Consider the following 16900-nt stretch of genomic DNA (forward strand, 5'->3'; position numbering starts at 1 on the left):
TTATGTGGTAAACCATTTATTCTTTCATACAAAGCCCTGCCTGCCTTTCTTTGTGTCTGGGGAAACCTTGCCTCTCTGCCAGGAATAGAGAAGAGCTGCTGCTGAAGGAGGAATAGTCCATCAAGGTATCCCTGACCTGTTCCACATAGTTTACACACTTGTTATACCGGGGTGTTACATTGTGTGTGACTGACCTTAGGAAGAAACCGGAGCCTCCGCTGCAGTGACCCAGCAACCAGGGCACGGGAGTATACAGTGCCGCTGGGAGTGATGAAGCTGCAGTAAAGATGTCTATTAGACCTAGCCTGCTGCAGCCCTTGTAGATTCTCATAAAAAAAGTTCTTCTTTTCTTGTCAAAATTAATAGCTAAGAATAGGCTGCTTGAGGCAGGCCCCTGTTAAGTGGCCTGCTACTGAAGGCAACAACTACAAACTGAGCTCCCTGTTCATGGAAGCGGGGTTATAGAGGAGAATGCGCTGAGCATCTTGGGAACAGTCAAAAGCTTTGAGCCGGTTGGTGCCTCAGATCAAGATCCTACTCTACACCCCAATGTGAATCCTTGTGGAGTCCAGTGTACCCCACAGAAGAAATTAATGTGTCACACCCATTGGCAGCAACCTTAGAATAGCTGCTGACGGGCACAATTGAGAAAGGAAGGGGGGGGGGACATTTGAATCCAGCACATAGATGCAATTCAAATATGTAATTTGAACCTTCCTATTTTAAAATATAATGGATGAACCTCACCCTGTGAGAACAATCTTCATGATATAGAGATCTCATATGCAAAATAAGTATGAGTTGGGATAGGGCTGGGGAGGGTGGCTGCTCGGGCAGCCCCTCCCCCGTCAAGTTAAGGAGATTCAACTGAGGAAGCACAAGGGAACTCTCGTCTGGGGACAACAACTGCAGGGAGACCACATCTTTTCAGATGAACATGGGAGGGCGGAAGGCTGCCTAATACTGAAGCACCATCAAATATCAAACCATATGCAATAACTAGTACAAGCATTCCTGGGGGAAGGTCTGCAGGAGACGAATTTGCATACGGTGATGCCATCCAAGCAGTGGGCCAAAGTTGGCTGGAACCCTCATCTGCATATGAAAAGAGAAAAGGGTTATGCAGGGCATGGCGGCCTTTTGCGGCGCTTGGATGACCCCTAGTTCGCATTAAACACCTCCACCCTCCTTCGGTGTGGGGCTCATGTTGACTATGCCCCAGCCCCTGAAGCATTCAAGCTGATTTCTTGCAGCAGCTGGGCACTGTAACAGCTCCAGAGCTGCTCTGTAAGGCAAATAAAAGGGTGTGGGCCCTGCAGCACTACCTGTAGTTCGCATTGTGCGTTGGAAGGCACAAAGTAATCAGACGGGAGAAGTCAGGATAGTGCGCAAGGGCATAGAAGGGAGCGGCTCAAGAAAAGAGAAGTGGAAACAGACAGCAAACTAGGCTGGAGAGAGACCTGAGACAAAGAGATCTGAATTATACGAGAGCCGACCAGGGGAAACACAAATTATGCAGTCAAGTTTCCCACATTTGGGGAAATCGCAGGGGCAGCACAGCCAGAGTGCAATGGGTGAGCCTTGCCCTGGGAGAAGCACCTTCAAGATCATAGTATCTCACCTGGCAGGTAAGTAGGAGTTGGGCTAGAGCTGGGGAGGGTCACTGCTCGGGCACCCCCCTGTCAAGTGAAGGAGATCCAACTGAGGCAGCACAATGGAACTCTCGAAAGAAGAACAAGGCTAGAGGAAGATCTGAGACAAAGAAATCTGACTTTTACCAGAGCTGACCAGCGGAAAACACAAACACAGTCCCCCACTACCACAAATAATGCATGCGAGTTTCCCACATTTGGGGAAATCACAGGGGTCAGCATACCCAGAATGCAATGAATGAACCTCACCCTGGGTGAACAATCTTCATGACCATGGTGTCTCCTATGCAAAATAAGTATGATTTGGGATAGGGCTGGGGAGGGCCGCTGCTCAGGCACATCTCTGTCAAGTAAAGTTAATTCAACTGAGGCAGCACAAGGGAACTCTCATCTGGGGACAACAACTGCAGGGAGAACACATATTTTCAGATGAACATGGGAGGGCAGAAGGCTGCCTAATACTGAAGCACCCCCAAACATCAAACCAAATGCAACAACTAGTGCAAGCATTCCTGGGGGAAGGCCTGCAGCAGATGGATTTGCATATGGTGATGTTATCCAAGCAGTGGGTCAAAGTTGGCTTCAACCCTCATCTGCATATGAAAAGAGAAAAGGGGCGTGCAGGGCATGGCGGCCTTTTGCGCTGCTTGGATGACCCCTAGATCGCATTAAACACCCCCACCCTCCTTTGGTGTGGGGCTCATGTTGGCCATGCCCCATCCCATGAAGCATTCAAGCTGATTTCTTGCAGCAGCTGGGCACTGTAACAGCTCCAGAGCTGCTCTGTAAGGCAAGTAAAAGGGTGTGGGCCCTGCAGCACTACCTGTAGTTTGCATTGTGCATTGGAAGGCACAAAGTAAGCAGACGGGAGGAGAAGTCAGGATAGTGCACAAGGGTATAGAAGGGAGGGGCTCAAGAAAAGAGAAGTGGAAACAGACAGCAAACTAGGCTGGAGAGAGACCTGAGACAAAGAGATCTGAATTATACGAGAGCCGACCAGGGGAAACACAAATTATGCAGTCAAGTTTCCCACATTTGGGGAAATTGCAGGGGCAGCACACCCAGAGTGCAATGGGTGAGCCTTGCCCTGGGAGAAGCACCTTCATGATCATAGTATCTCACCTGGCAGGTAAGTAGGAGTTGGGCTAGAGCTGGGGAGGGTCGCTGCTCGGGCACCCCCCTGTCAAGTGAAGGAGATCCAACTGAGGCAGCACAAAGGAACTCTCGAAAGAAGAACAAGGCTAGAGGAAGATCTGAGACAAAGAAATCTGACTTTTACCAGAGCTGACCAGAGGAAAGCACAAACACAGTCCACCACTACCACAAATAATGCAGTCGAGTTTCCCACATTTGGGGAAATCACAGGGGTCAGCATACCCAGAGTGCAATGAATGAACCGCACCCTGGGAGAACAATCTTCATAACAATGGTATCTCCTATGCAAAATAAGTATGATTTGGGATATGGCTGGGGAGGGCCGCTGCTCAGGCACATCTCTGTCAAGTAAAGGAGATTCAACTGAGGCAGCACAAGGGAACTCTCATCTGGGGACAACAACTGCAGGGAGAACACATATTTTCAGATGAACATGGGAGGGCAGAAGGCTGCCTAATACTGAAGCACCCCCAAACAACAAACCAAATGCAACAACTAGTGCAAGCATTCCTGGGGGAAGGCCTGCAGCAGATAGATTTGCATATGGTGATGTCATCCAAGCAGTGGGTCAAAGTTGGCTTCAACCCTCGTCTGCATATGAAAAGAGAAAAGGGGCGTGCAGGGCATGGTGGCCTTTTGCGGCACTTGGCTGACCCCTAGTTTGCATTAAACACCTCCACCCTCCTTCGGTGTGGGGCTCATGTTGGCTATGCCCCAGCCCCTGAAGCATTCAAGCTGATTTCTTGCAGCAGCTGGGCACTGTAACAGCTCCAGAGCTGCTCTGTAAGGCAAGTAAAAGGTTGTGGGCCCTGCAGCACTACCTGTAGTTCGCATTGTGCGTTGGAAGGCACAAAGTAAGCAGAAAGGAGGAGAAGTCAGGATAGTGCGCAAGGGCATAGAAGGGAGCTGCTGAAGAAAAGAGAAGTGGAAACAGACAGCAAACTAGGCTGGAGAGAGACCTGAGACAAAGAGATCTGAATTATACGAGACCTGACCAGGGGAAACACAAATTATGCAGTCAAGTTTCCCACATTTGGGGAAATCGCAGGAGCAGCACACCCAGAGTGCAATGGGTGAGCCTTGCCCTGGGAGAAGCACCTTCATGATCATAGTATCTCACCTGGCAGGTAAGTAGGAGTTGGGCTAGAGCTGGGGAGGGTCGCTGCTCGGGCACCCCCCTGTCAAGTGAAGGAGATCCAACTGAGGCAGCACAAAGGAACTCTCGAAAGAAGAACAAGGCTAGAGGAAGATCTGAGACAAAGAAATCTGACTTTTACCAGAGCTGACCAGAGGAAAGCACAAACACAGTCCACCACTACCACAAATAATGCAGTCGAGTTTCCCACATTTGGGGAAATCACAGGGGTCAGCATACCTAGAGTGCAATGAATGAACCGCACCCTGGGAGAACAATCTTCATAACAATGGTATCTCCTATGCAAAATAAGTATGATTTGGGATATGGCTGGGGAGGGCCGCTGCTCAGGCACATCTCTGTCAAGTAAAGGAGATTCAACTGAGGCAGCACAAGGGAACTCTCATCTGGGGACAACAACTGCAGGGAGAACACATATTTTCAGATGAACATGGGAGGGCAGAAGGCTGCCTAATACTGAAGCACCCCCAAACAACAAACCAAATGCAACAACTAGTGCAAGCATTCCTGGGGGAAGGCCTGCAGCAGATAGATTTGCATATGGTGATGTCATCCAAGCAGTGGGTCAAAGTCGGCTTCAACCCTCGTCTGCATATGAAAAGAGAAAAGGGGCGTGCAGGGCATGGTGGCCTTTTGCGGCACTTGGCTGACCCCTAGTTTGCATTAAACACCTCCACCCTCCTTCGGTGTAGGGCTCATGTTGGCTATGCCCCAGCCCCTGAAGCATTCAAGCTGATTTCTTGCAGCAGCTGGGCACTGTAACAGCTCCAGAGCTGCTCTGTAAGGCAAGTAAAAGGGTGTGGGCCCTGCAGCACTACCTGTAGTTCGCATTGTGCGTTGGAAGGCACAAAGTAAGCAGAAAGGAGGAGAAGTCAGGATAGTGCGCAAGGGCATAGAAGGGAGCGGCTCAAGAAAAGAGAAGTGGAAACAGACAGCAAACTAGGCTGGAGAGAGACCTGAGACAAAGAGATCTGAATTATACGAGACCTGACCAGGGGAAACACAAATTATGCAGTCAAGTTTCCCACATTTGGGGAAATCGCAGGGGCAGCACACCCAGAGTGCAATGGGTGAGCCTTGCCCTGGGAGAAGCACCTTCATGATCATAGTATCTCACCTGGCAGGTAAGTAGGAGTTGGGCTAGAGCTGGGGAGGGTCGCTGCTCGGGCACCCCCCTGTCAAGTGAAGGAGATCCAACTGAGGCAGCACAAGGAAACTCTCGAAAGAAGAACAAGGCTAGAGGAAGATCTGAAACAAAGAAATCTGACTTTTACCAGAGATTAGAGGAAAACACAAACACAGTCCCCCACTACCAACAAATAAAGCAGTCGCGTTTCCCACATTTGGGGAAATCACAGGGGTCAGCATACCCAGAATGCAATGAATGAACCTCACCCTGGGAGAGTAATCTTCATGACCATGGTATCTCCTATGCAAAATAAGTATGATTTGGGATAGGGCTGGGGAGGGCCGCTGCTCATGCACATCTCTGTCAAGTAAAGGAGATTCAACTGAGGCAGCACAAGGGAACTCTCATCTGGGGACAACAACTGCAGGGAGAACACATATTTTCAGATGAACATGGGAGGGCAGAAGGCTGCCTAATACTGAAGCACCCCCAAACAACAAACCAAATGCAACAACTAGTGCAAGCATTCCTGGGGGAAGTTCTGCAGAAGACGGATTTGCATACGGTGATGTCATCCAAGCAGTGGGTCAAAGTTGGCTTCAACCCTCATCTGCATATGAAAAGAGAAAAGGGGCGTGCAGGGCATGGCGGCCTTTTGCGGTGCTTGGATGACCCCTAGTTCGCATTAAACACCCCACCCTCCTTTGGTGTGGGGCTCATGTTGGCCATGCCCCATCCCCTCAAGCATTCAAGCTGATTTATTGCAGCAGCTGGGCACTGTAACAGCTCCAGAGCTGCTCTGAACGGCAAGTAAAAGGGTGTGGGCCCTGCAGCACTACCTGTAGTTTGCATTGTGCATTGGAAGGCACAAAGTAAGCAGACGGGAGAAGTCAGGATAGTGCGCAAGGGCATAGAAGGGAGCGGCTCAAGAAAAGAGAAGTTGAAACAGACAGCAAACTAGGCTGGAGAGAGACCTGAGACAAAGAGATCTGAATTATACGAGAGCCGACCAGGGGAAACACAAATTATGCAGTCAAGTTTCCCACATTTGGGGAAATCGCAGGAGCAGCACACCCAGAGTGCAATGGGTGAGCCTTGCCCTGGGAGAAGCACCTACATGATCATAGTATCTCACCTGCCAGGTAAGTAGAAGTTGGGCTAGAGCTGGGGAGGGTCGCTGCTCGGGTACCCCCCTGTCAAGTGAAGGAGATCCAACTGAGGCAGCACAAGGGAACTCTCGAAAAAAGAACAAGGCTAAAGGAAGATCTGAGACAAAGAAATCTGACTTTTACCAGAGCTGACCAGAGGAAAGCACAAACACAGTCCCCCACTACCACAAATAAAGCAGTCGAGTTTCCCACATTTGGGGAAATCACAGGGGTCAGCATACCCAGAATGCAATGAATGAACCTCACCGTGGGAGAACAATCTTCATGACCATGGTATCTCCTATGCAAAATAAGTATGATTTGGGATAGGGCTGGGGAGGGCCGCTGCTCAGGCACATCTCTGTCAAGTAAAGGAGATTCAACTGAGGCAGCACAAGGGAACTCTCATCTGGGGACAACAACTGCAGGGAGAACACATATTTTCAGATGAACATGGGAGGGCAGAAGGCTGCCTAATACTGAAGCACCCCCAAACAACAAACCAAATGCAACAACTAGTGCAAGCATTCCTGGGGGAAGGCCTGCAGCAGATGGATTTGCATACGGTGATGTCATCCAAGCAGTGGGTCAAAGTTGGCTTCAACCCTCGTCTGCATATGAAAAGAGAAAAGGGGCGTGCAGGGCATGGCGGCCTTTTGCGGCGCTTGGATGACCCCTAGTTCGCATTAAACACCTCCACCCTCCTTCGGTGTGGGGCTCATGTTGGCTATGCCCCAGCCCCTGAAGCATTCAAGCTGATTTCTTGCAGCAGCTGGGCACTGTAACAGCTCCAGAGCTGCTCTGTACGGCAAGTAAAAGGGTGTGGGCCCTGCAGCACTACCTGTAGTTTGCATTGTGCATTGGAAGGCACAAAGTAAGCAGACAGGAGGAGAAGTCAGGATAGTGCACAAGGGTATAAAAAGGAGGGGCTCATGAAAAAAGAAGTGGAAACAGACAGCAAACTAGGCTGGAGAGAGACCTGAGACAAAGAGATCTGAATTATACGAGAGCCGACCAGGGGAAACACAAATTATGCAGTCAAGCTTCCCACATTTGGGGAAATCAGAGTGCAATGGGTGAGCCTTGCCCTGGAAGAAGCACCTTCATGATCATAGTATCTCACCTAGCAGGTAAGTAGGAGTTGGGCTAGAGCTGGGGAGGGTCGCTGCTCGGGCACCCCTCTGTCAAGTGAAAGAGATCCAACTGAGGCAGCACAAGGAAACTCTCGAAAGAAGAACAAGGCTAGAGGAAGATCTGAGACAAATAAATCTGACTTTTACCAGAGCTGACCAGAGGAAAGCACAAACACAGTCCCCCACTACCACAAATAATGCAGTCGAGTTTCCCACATTTTGGAAATTACAGGGGTCAGCATACCCAGAATGCAATGAATGAACCTCACCCTGGGAGAACAATCTTCATGACCATGGTATCTCCTATGCAAAATAAGTATGATTTGGGATAGGGCTGGGGAGGGCCGCTGCTCAGGCACATCTCTGTCAAGTAAAGGAGATTCAACTGAGGCAGCACAAGGGAACTCTCATCTGGGGACAACAACTGCAGGGAGAACACATATTTTCAGATGAACATGGGAGGGCAGAAGGCTGCCTAATACTGAAGCACCCCCAAACAACAAACCAAATGCAACAACTAGTGCAAGCATTCCTGGGGGAAGGCCTGCAGCAGATGGATTTGCATACGGTGATGTCATCCAAGCAGTGGGTCAAAGTTGGCTTCAACCCTCGTCTGCATATGAAAAGAGAAAAGGGGCGTGCAGGGCATGGCGGCCTTTTGCGGCGCTTGGATGACCCCTAGTTCACATTAAACACCTCCACCCTCCTTCGGTGTGGGGCTCATGTTGGCTGTGCCCCAGCCCCTGAAGCATTCAAGCTGATTTCTTGCAGTAGCTGGGCACTGTAACAGCTCCAGAGCTGCTCTGTACGGCAAGTAAAAGGGTGTGGGCCCTACAGCACTACCTGTAGTTTGCATTGTGCATTGGAAGGCACAAAGTAAGCAGACAGGAGGAGAAGTCAGGATAGTGCACAAGGGTATAAAAGGGAGGGGCTCATGAAAAAAGAAGTGGAAACAGACAGCAAACTAGGCTGGAGAGAGACCTGAGACAAAGAGATCTGAATTATACGAGAGCCGACCAGGGGAAACACAAATTATGCAGTCAAGCTTCCCACATTTGGGGAAATCGCAGGGGCACCACACCCAGAGTGCAATGGGTGAGCCTTGCCCTGGGAGAAGCACCTTCATGATCATAGTATCTCACCTGGCAAGTAAGTAGGAGTTGGGCTAGAGCTGGGGAGGGTCGCTGCTCGGGAACCCCCCTGTCAAGTGAAAGAGATCCAACTGAGGCAGCACAAGGGAACTCTCGAAAGAAGAACAAGGCTAGAGGAAGATCTGAGACAAATAAATCAGACTTTTACCAGAGCTGTCCAGAGGAAAGCACAAACACAGTCCCCCACTACCACAAATAATGCAGTTGAGTTTCCCACATTTGGGGAAATCACAGGGGTCAGCATACCCAGAATGCAATGAATGAACCTCACCCTGGGAGAACAATCTTCATGACCATGGTATCGCCTATGCAAAATAAGTATGATTTGGGATAGGGCTGGGGAGGGCCGCTGCTCAGGCACATCTCTGTCAAGTAAAGGAGATTCAACTGAGGCAGCACAAGGGAACTCTCATCTGGGGACAACAACTGCAGGGAAAACACATATTTTCAGATAAACATGGGAGGGCAGAAGGCAGCCTAATACTGAAGCACCCCCAAACAACAAACCAAATGCAACAACTAGTACAAGCATTCCTGGGGGAAGGCCTGCAGCAGATGGATTTGCATATGGTGATGTCATCCAAGCAGTGGGTCAAAGTTGGCTTCAACCCTCGTCTGCATATGAAAAGAGAAAAGGGGCGTGCAGGGCATGGCGGCCTTTTGCGGCGCTTGGATGACCCCTAGTTCGCATTAAACACCTCCACCCTCCTTCGGTGTGGGGCTCATGTTGGCTATGCCCCAGCCCCTGAAGCATTCAAGCTGATTTCTTGCAGCAGCTGGGCACTGTAACAGCTCCAGAGCTGCTCTGAACGGCAAGTAAAAGGGTGTGGGCCCTGCAGCACTACCTGTAGTTTGCATTGTGCATTGGAAGGCACAAAGTAAGCAGACGGGAGAAGTCAGGATAGTGCGCAAGGGCATAGAAGGGAGCGGCTCAAGAAAAGAGAAGTTGAAACAGACAGCAAACTAGGCTGGAGAGAGACCTGAGACAAAGAGATCTGAATTATACGAGAGCCGACCAGGGGAAACACAAATTATGCAGTCAAGTTTCCCACATTTGGGGAAATCGCAGGAGCAGCACACCCAGAGTGCAATGGGTGAGCCTTGCCCTGGGAGAAGCACCTACATGATCATAGTATCTCACCTGGCAGGTAAGTAGAAGTTGGGCTAGAGCTGGGGAGGGTCGCTGCTCGGGTACCCCCCTGTCAAGTGAAGGAGATTCAACTGAGGCAGCACAAGGGAACTCTCGAAAGAAGAACAAGGCTAGAGGAAGATCTGAGACAAATAAATCTGACTTTTACCAGAGCTGACCAGAGGAAAGCACAAACACAGTCCCCCACTACCACAAATAATGCAGTCGAGTTTCCCACATTTGGGGAAATCACAGGGGTCAGCATACCCAGAATGCAATGAATGAACCTCACCCTGGGAGAACAATCTTCATGACCATGGTATCTCCTATGCAAAATAAGTATGATTTGGGATAGGGCTGGGGAGGGCCGCTGCTCAGGCACATCTCTGTCAAGTAAAGGAGATTCAACTGAGGCAGCACAAGGGAACTCTCATCTGGGGACAACAACTGCAGGGAGAACACATATTTTCAGATGAACATGGGAGGGCAGAAGGCTGCCTAATAATGAAGCACCCCCAAACAACAAACCAAATGCAACAACTAGTGCAAGCATTCCTGGGGGAAGGCCTGCAGCAGATGGATTTGCATACGGTGATGTCATCCAAGCAGTGGGTCAAAGTTGGCTTCAACCCTCGTCTGCATATGAAAAGAGAAAAGGGGCGTGCAGGGCATAGCGGCCTTTTGCGGCGCTTGGATGACCCCTAGTTCGCATTAAACACCTCCACCCTCCTTCGGTGTGGGGCTCATGTTGGCTATGCCCCAGCCCCTGAAGCATTCAAGCTGATTTCTTGCAGCAGCTGGGCACTGTAACAGCTCCAGAGCTGCTCTGTACGGCAAGTAAAAGGGTGTGGGCCCTGCAGCACTACCAGTAGTTTGCATTGTGCATTGGAAGGCACAAAGTAAGCAGACAAGAGGAGAAGTCAGGATAGTGCACAAGGGTATAAAAGGGAGGGGCTCATGAAAAAAGAAGTGGAAACAGACAGCAAACTAGGCTGGAGAGAGACCTGAGACAAAGAGATCTGAATTATACGAGAGCCGACCAGGGGAAACACAAATTATGCAGTCAAGCTTCCCACATTTGGGGAAATCGCAGGGGCACCACACCCAGAGTGCAATGGGTGAGCCTTGCCCTGGGAGAAGCACCTTCATGATCATAGTATCTCACCTGGCAGGTAAGTAGGAGTTGGGCTAGAGCTGGGGAGGGTCGCTACTCGGGCACCCCCCTGTCAAGTGAAAGAGATCCAACTGAGGCAGCACAAGGGAACTCTCGAAAGAAGAACAAGGCTAGAGGAAGATCTGAGACAAATAAATCTGACTTTTACCAGAGCTGACCAGAGGAAAGCACAAACACAGTCCCCCACTACCACAAATAATGCAGTCGAGTTTCCCACATTTGGGGAAATCACAGGGGTCAGCATACCCAGAATGCAATGAATGAACCTCACCCTGGGAGAACAATCTTCATGACCATGGTATCGCCTATGCAAAATAAGTATGATTTGGGATAGGGCTGGGGAGGGCCGCTGCTCAGGCACATCTCTGTCAAGTAAAGGAGATTCAGCTGAGGCAGCACAAGGGAACTCTCATCTGGGGACAACAACTGCAGGGAGAACACATATTTTCATATAAAAATCTTGGTCATGCTCTGGTTTCTCTTCAGAACGAACAAATCTTTCGCCTCTTACTAAAGATTTCCGTGGAGAGGAGCAAAACCGAGTTTAATCTCAATTTTTGCATGCCCCATCTTTTTGGGGTTTCTTTTACCGGTTTAAAGATAGAATGAGTGTGCTTTAATGTAAGCTCATTTGCATAGAAATGACAGTAAATGTTTATTTATGTTCAAACAGAACTTTCTTGACCATGCTACTTGCTTTAAAGATCTGGGAGCACATGGAATACAGTACAAACCATGCTTATAGCAAGGAGAAGCCAGGTGAGAAATCTGCTTTCTTTCAAATTGGGCGCTCACTTTGATCTGAATGAGGACTGCTGGCACAGCACTCAGGCGACAGGTGGAATCTTGGTCATGCTCTGGTTTCTCTTCAGAACGAACAAATCTTTCGCCTTTTATTAAAGATTATCCGTGGAGAGAAGCAAAACTGAATTTTATCTCAATTTTTGCATGCCCCATATTATTGGGGTTTCTTTTATCAGTTTAAAGACAGAACGAGTGTGCTTTCTTGTTAGCTTTAATGTAAGTTTATTTGCATAACAATGACAATAAATGTCTGTTTCTTTTCAAGCAGAACTTTCTTGACCATACTAATTGCTTGAAAGATCTGGGAGCACATGGAAAAGAGTACAAACCATGTTTATAGCAAGGGGAAGCCTGGTGAGAAATCTGCTTTCTTTCTTTCAAATTGGGTGCTCACTTTGAGCTGAATGAGGACTGCTGGCATGGCACTCAGGCGACAGGTGGAATCTTGGTCATGCTCTGGTTTCTCTTCAGAACGAACAAATCTTTCGCCTTTTACTAAAGATTTCCGTGGAGAGGAGCAAAACTGAGTTTTATCTCAATTTTTGCATGCCCCATATCATACCTCCCAACTGTCCCGATTTTCGCGGGACAGTCCCGTTTTTTGGGGACTGTCCCGCTGTCCCACCTGCGGGCCGCAGTGTCCCGCGGTGGGGAGGACAATTGGGAGGCTCTGTCTGTCGCTGCACTGCTTAGCAGAGCAGCGGTGAATAGACGCTGTGCGCATGCGCACAGCGTCTATTCACTGAAGTCAGAGGGAGAGGTGGCATGCCAGCGGCTCACAGAGCGCTGGGCATGCCCGCTCAGTGCCGAAAACGGGGGCGTGACTCGCGATCGCGGGTCCTCCCGCGAAGCCACGCCCCCTTTTACTTAGGCCACACCCTTTTTGGGAGCGCGCGCGACTTCGCCGCGCGTGTGTCCCTCTTTGCGAGCCGACAAAGTTGGGAGGTATGCCCATATTATTGGGGTTTCTTTTATCAGTTTAAAGACAGAACGAGTTTGCTTTCTTGTTAGCTTTAATGTAAGTTTATTTGCATAACAATGACAGTAAATGTTTGTTTCTTTTCAAACAGAACTTTCTTGACCATGCTACTTGCTTGAAAGATCTGGGAGCACATGGAAAACAGTACAAACCATGCAGTATCACAAGAGCCTTTATTTGATCTTTCATGAAGATAGAGCAGAATTGAGGACACGTCAACAATTTCTGCCGAAGGTGGCTCATCTTTCCACATGGTGCCTTTGGCCACTGACACCTTCGTTGAGTCAAAGTCTCTGGCTGTGGTCAGAACTTTGAAAATTTATGTCACCAGAACGGTTCAGATTAGGAAAACAGAGGCTCTGTTTGTCCTGTATGCTCCCAACAGGATTGGGTGGCCTGCTTCCATGTAGACCATTATGCGCTGGATCTGTGGTAAGATTCAGCATGCTCATTCCATGGCAGGATTGCCGTTACTGAATTAGGTGAAGACCCATTCTACTAGAAAGGTGGGTTCATCCTGGGCAGCTGGTCGGGGAGTCTCGGCATTGCAACTTTGCCGAGCAGCTATTTAGTAAACACTTTTGCTAAGTTTTACAAGTTTGATACCTTGGCCGATGATAACTTCAAGTTGGGTCATTCGGTGCTGCAGAGTCGTACGCACTCTTCCACCCGTTCAAGAGCTTTGGTATAACCCCATGGTTCTTAATGTGACCCCAGCATCCTCTAGGTCGTATGAGAAAATAGGATTTTAATACCTACCGGTAAATCCTTTTCTCTTAGTCTGTAGAGGATGCTGGGCACCCGTCCCAGTCCATACTGTGTCTGCAGTTATTACTTGTGGTTATACACATGTTGTGTTATGGTTCTGGTCAGCTTTTTGCTGCAATTGTTCATGCCGTTGGCTTGTGTTCTGTTGAATGCCACGTTCTGCGGCATGCTTAAGGTGTGAGCTGGTAAGATGCTCACCTTAGTTTAACAATAAATCCTTTCCTCGAAATGTCCGTCTCCATGGGCACAGTTCCTATAACTGGAGTCTGGAGGAGGGGCATAGAGGGAGGAGCCAGTTCACACCCTTTGATAGTCTTAAAGTGCCCATGTCTCTTGCGGATCCCGTCTATACCCCATGGTTCTTAATGTGACCCCAGCATCCTCTACGGACTAAGAGAAAAGGATGCCCTTGCGCACTATCCTGACTTCTCCTCCCGTCTGCTTACTTTGTGCCTTCCAACGCACAATGCAAACTACAGGTGGTGCTGCAGGGCCCACACCCTTTTACTTGCCTTACAGAACAGCTCTGGAGCTGTTACAGTGCCCAGCTGCTGCAAGAAATCAGCTTGAATGCTTCAGGGGATGGGGCATGGCCAACATGAGCCCCACACCAAAGGAGGGTGGGGGTGTTTAATGAGAACTAGGGGTCATCCAAGCACTGCAAAAGGCCGCCATGCCCTGCACGCCCCTTTTCTCTTTTCATATGCAGATGAGGGTTCCAGCCAACTTTGGCCCACTGCTTGAATAACATCACTGTATGCAAATCCGTCTGCTGCAGACCTTCCCCCAGGAAGGCTTGTACTAGATGTTGCATATGGTTTGATATTTGATGGTGCTTCAGTATTAGGCAGCCTTCCGCCCTCCCATGTTCATCTGAAAAGATGTGGTCTCCCTGCAGTTGTTGTCCCCAGACGAGAGTTCCCTTGTGCTTCCTCAGTTGAATCTCCTTAACTTGACGGGGGAGGGGCTGCCCGAGCAGCCACCCTCCCCAGCCCTATCCCAACTCATACTTATTTTGCATATGAGATCTCTTGATCATGAAGATTGTTATCACAGGGTGAGGTTCATCCATTATATTTTAAAATAGGAAGGTACAAATTACATATTTGAATTGCATTTATGTGCTGGATTCAAATGTCCCCCCCCCCCCTTCCTTTCTCAATTGTGCCCGTCAGCAGCTATTCTAAGGTTGCTGCCAATGGGTGTGACACATTAATTTCTTCTGTGGGGTACACTGGACTCCACAAGGATTCACATTGGGGTGTAGAGTAGGATCTTGATCTGAGGCACCAACCGGCTCAAAGCTTTTGACTGTTCCCAAGATGCTCAGTGCATTCTCCTCTATAACCCCGCTTCCATGAACAGGGAGCTCAGTTTGTAGTTGGTGCCTTCAGTAGCAGGCCACTTAACAGGGGCCTGCCTCAGGCAGCCTATTCTTAGCTATAAATTTTGACAAGAAAAGAAGAACTTGTTTTATGAGAATCTACAAGGGCTGCAGCAGGCTAGGTCTAATAGACATCTTTACTGCAGCTTCATCACTCCCAGCGGCGCTGTATACTCCCGTGCCCTGGTTGCTGGGTCACTGCAGCGGAGGGTCCGGTTTCATCCTAAGGTCAGTCACACACACACCACCCTTCCGGATCACGAGGCCGCTGATGAAGGGGAGCGTGGCCGTAGGGGGTGGACCGTGTGCGCACTGGCGTGGACACTGATTACTGGGCAGCCGCTCCACTAGCCACCAGGTACAGTTAAGGAGCACAGGTCTGGGGGTTTTTCTCCTATATTAACCCAATTTTGTACTGCCCGCAGCGCATTGTGATAGGTAATAGGGCCTGATTCAGGTTGGATTGCAATCACAATAAGCGATCCAACTGCAAAAATTGCTAAGAGCATACGCATGTGCCTGCATTTTCTGCGGCACCCCGCAGAGAATGCGATCGCCTCTGCCTGTCAATCGGGGCGGGGGGGGGATAGGTGGGTCAGCAACACTCCATTTCCAAGTCAGGGATGGAGCGGTGCGGGGGCAAGGCTTTAAAATGGGGTCTGCAACGGAGGAGACACAGGGGGCGTGGTCACAGCGGCTGTATGACATCACATTCAGCCGCTGTGATCACAAAAATGGTGGCGGCTTCCTGCGCGCACATACAGTCTGCACCAGCAGGAGGCTACACCATTTTTTATGATCACGCTGAACTGCAGTGCGACTGCAATTACAGCATGGTCAAGAAGGGAGGCGTCATGCTGGGTGGCCATGCCCTTTCACTGTGCAGGAGCCAGCACTGCTCACAAACTAGTCCCCGGGTGCAGCCCCCAACCCCCGGGACACCCGGAGCAACAAAATGTAGATTCAGGCCACCAGGCCACGCCCCTACCTATGAAACCATGCCTCCTTTTTACCATTGCGCTGCTTATCTGCGCGCACTGCATTACAATCTCCCTCGCCACCTCTCTGGGTGTCACCAGTGATAGTGACACCTCTGCCATGCTTGTAGCAGCTGGTCCTAAGATCTACGCCTCAAGCCCTGAGTGTTTGCCCTTGTGACTTGTTGATCATCATAGCGAAGCAGATGCTTACAGAAAACTGCAGGGGCTTAGATTGAAAATAAAAAAATTGATGGGTATAAGGTAGAGAGGAGCGGGTTCGGTTCTCCGAGAACCGAATTCCCCACGAACTCCACGTTGTTTACACTGGTCCGAGGCAGGCTCGGTTGTTCCCGCCTGACTCGGAAAACCTGAACAAGGGAAAATGTCATCATCCCGCTGTCGGATTCTCGCGAGATTCGGATTCCATATAAAGAGCTGCTTGTTGCCGCCATTTTTACTCGTGCTTTGAAGAGAGAGCGGAATGGACGTGGCTATGTTCTCTCAGTGGAAATCTCAATATCAGTGCTCAGTATCAGTGGTTACTTATTGCTGCTCAGTAATACTAGTAGTGTGTCTCTCCTGCTCAGTGTCAGTTCTCAGTAGTATCCTCATCAGTGCTCAGTATCACTGCTCATTGTCTTGTGCTGCATTGTGGTGCTCAGCATACTACAGTACATTACTAATAGTCCAGTGCTGCATCTTGCTGCTCAGTGTCAGTTCTAGTATCCTCATCAGTGCTCACTATCACTGTTCATTGCATTTTGGTTTTCTGTATACTACAGTAACATAGTAATATAGTAACATATAGTAACATAGTTTTTGAGGTTGAATAGAGGCAAATTGCCCATCGTGTTCAACCTGTTTTAAGTTGTGATGATTCTACATACTTGCTGAATAATGTTTTATGACTAGTTAGCTACTATAACTCATGTTACCCCCGGATTAACCATGTTGATATTTTAAGTATTATAACCTTAGATAGCTTTTTCATTCAGAAATGTATCCATTCCTTTTTTAAATCCAATTACAGAGTCCGCCATTACCACCTTCCCTGGCAGGGAATTCCACATCCTGATTGCCCTAACAGTGAAGATCATAGTATCTCACCTGGCAGGTAAGTAGGAGTTGGGCTAGAGCTGTGGAGGATTGCTGCTCGGG

General features: G+C 49.2%; 20 non-coding genes across 20 annotated transcripts; 3 read left to right on the forward strand and 17 right to left on the reverse strand.

The window, feature by feature from the left end:
* Positions 1-1473: 1473 nt before the first annotated feature.
* Positions 1474-1636, reverse strand: LOC135019410 (U1 spliceosomal RNA). Its single transcript, XR_010216976.1, has one exon. It is a non-coding gene; the product is annotated as a U1 spliceosomal RNA (small nuclear RNA).
* A 152-nt stretch (positions 1637-1788) lies between these two features.
* LOC135019232 (U1 spliceosomal RNA) lies at positions 1789-1952 on the reverse strand. Its single transcript, XR_010216825.1, has one exon. It is a non-coding gene; the product is annotated as a U1 spliceosomal RNA (small nuclear RNA).
* A 674-nt stretch (positions 1953-2626) lies between these two features.
* On the reverse strand, positions 2627-2789 carry LOC135019280 (U1 spliceosomal RNA). The gene has a single exon (XR_010216869.1). It is a non-coding gene; the product is annotated as a U1 spliceosomal RNA (small nuclear RNA).
* Positions 2790-2941: 152 nt separating this feature from the next.
* LOC135019219 (U1 spliceosomal RNA) lies at positions 2942-3105 on the reverse strand. The gene has a single exon (XR_010216812.1). It is a non-coding gene; the product is annotated as a U1 spliceosomal RNA (small nuclear RNA).
* A 674-nt stretch (positions 3106-3779) lies between these two features.
* LOC135019316 (U1 spliceosomal RNA) lies at positions 3780-3942 on the reverse strand. Its single transcript, XR_010216904.1, has one exon. It is a non-coding gene; the product is annotated as a U1 spliceosomal RNA (small nuclear RNA).
* A 152-nt stretch (positions 3943-4094) lies between these two features.
* Positions 4095-4258, reverse strand: LOC135019250 (U1 spliceosomal RNA). The gene has a single exon (XR_010216842.1). It is a non-coding gene; the product is annotated as a U1 spliceosomal RNA (small nuclear RNA).
* Positions 4259-4932: 674 nt separating this feature from the next.
* Positions 4933-5095, reverse strand: LOC135019291 (U1 spliceosomal RNA). The gene has a single exon (XR_010216880.1). It is a non-coding gene; the product is annotated as a U1 spliceosomal RNA (small nuclear RNA).
* A 149-nt stretch (positions 5096-5244) lies between these two features.
* On the reverse strand, positions 5245-5409 carry LOC135019320 (U1 spliceosomal RNA). The gene has a single exon (XR_010216908.1). It is a non-coding gene; the product is annotated as a U1 spliceosomal RNA (small nuclear RNA).
* A 670-nt stretch (positions 5410-6079) lies between these two features.
* LOC135019263 (U1 spliceosomal RNA) lies at positions 6080-6242 on the reverse strand. Its single transcript, XR_010216855.1, has one exon. It is a non-coding gene; the product is annotated as a U1 spliceosomal RNA (small nuclear RNA).
* Positions 6243-6394: 152 nt separating this feature from the next.
* On the reverse strand, positions 6395-6558 carry LOC135019216 (U1 spliceosomal RNA). The gene has a single exon (XR_010216809.1). It is a non-coding gene; the product is annotated as a U1 spliceosomal RNA (small nuclear RNA).
* A 972-nt stretch (positions 6559-7530) lies between these two features.
* LOC135019239 (U1 spliceosomal RNA) lies at positions 7531-7693 on the reverse strand. Its single transcript, XR_010216832.1, has one exon. It is a non-coding gene; the product is annotated as a U1 spliceosomal RNA (small nuclear RNA).
* A 674-nt stretch (positions 7694-8367) lies between these two features.
* LOC135019427 (U1 spliceosomal RNA) lies at positions 8368-8530 on the reverse strand. Its single transcript, XR_010216991.1, has one exon. It is a non-coding gene; the product is annotated as a U1 spliceosomal RNA (small nuclear RNA).
* Positions 8531-8682: 152 nt separating this feature from the next.
* Positions 8683-8846, reverse strand: LOC135019538 (U1 spliceosomal RNA). The gene has a single exon (XR_010217086.1). It is a non-coding gene; the product is annotated as a U1 spliceosomal RNA (small nuclear RNA).
* A 671-nt stretch (positions 8847-9517) lies between these two features.
* Positions 9518-9680, reverse strand: LOC135019367 (U1 spliceosomal RNA). The gene has a single exon (XR_010216944.1). It is a non-coding gene; the product is annotated as a U1 spliceosomal RNA (small nuclear RNA).
* Positions 9681-9832: 152 nt separating this feature from the next.
* On the reverse strand, positions 9833-9996 carry LOC135019260 (U1 spliceosomal RNA). The gene has a single exon (XR_010216852.1). It is a non-coding gene; the product is annotated as a U1 spliceosomal RNA (small nuclear RNA).
* A 674-nt stretch (positions 9997-10670) lies between these two features.
* LOC135019415 (U1 spliceosomal RNA) lies at positions 10671-10833 on the reverse strand. The gene has a single exon (XR_010216981.1). It is a non-coding gene; the product is annotated as a U1 spliceosomal RNA (small nuclear RNA).
* A 152-nt stretch (positions 10834-10985) lies between these two features.
* Positions 10986-11149, reverse strand: LOC135019151 (U1 spliceosomal RNA). The gene has a single exon (XR_010216746.1). It is a non-coding gene; the product is annotated as a U1 spliceosomal RNA (small nuclear RNA).
* A 144-nt stretch (positions 11150-11293) lies between these two features.
* On the forward strand, positions 11294-11409 carry LOC135019494 (U5 spliceosomal RNA). Its single transcript, XR_010217043.1, has one exon. It is a non-coding gene; the product is annotated as a U5 spliceosomal RNA (small nuclear RNA).
* A 270-nt stretch (positions 11410-11679) lies between these two features.
* On the forward strand, positions 11680-11796 carry LOC135019534 (U5 spliceosomal RNA). Its single transcript, XR_010217082.1, has one exon. It is a non-coding gene; the product is annotated as a U5 spliceosomal RNA (small nuclear RNA).
* A 286-nt stretch (positions 11797-12082) lies between these two features.
* LOC135019530 (U5 spliceosomal RNA) lies at positions 12083-12195 on the forward strand. The gene has a single exon (XR_010217078.1). It is a non-coding gene; the product is annotated as a U5 spliceosomal RNA (small nuclear RNA).
* The last annotated feature ends 4705 nt before the right edge of the window (positions 12196-16900 follow it).

Source organism: Pseudophryne corroboree, unplaced genomic scaffold, assembly GCF_028390025.1.
Source record: "Pseudophryne corroboree isolate aPseCor3 unplaced genomic scaffold, aPseCor3.hap2 scaffold_334, whole genome shotgun sequence".
Taxonomy (NCBI): Eukaryota; Metazoa; Chordata; class Amphibia; order Anura; family Myobatrachidae; genus Pseudophryne; species Pseudophryne corroboree.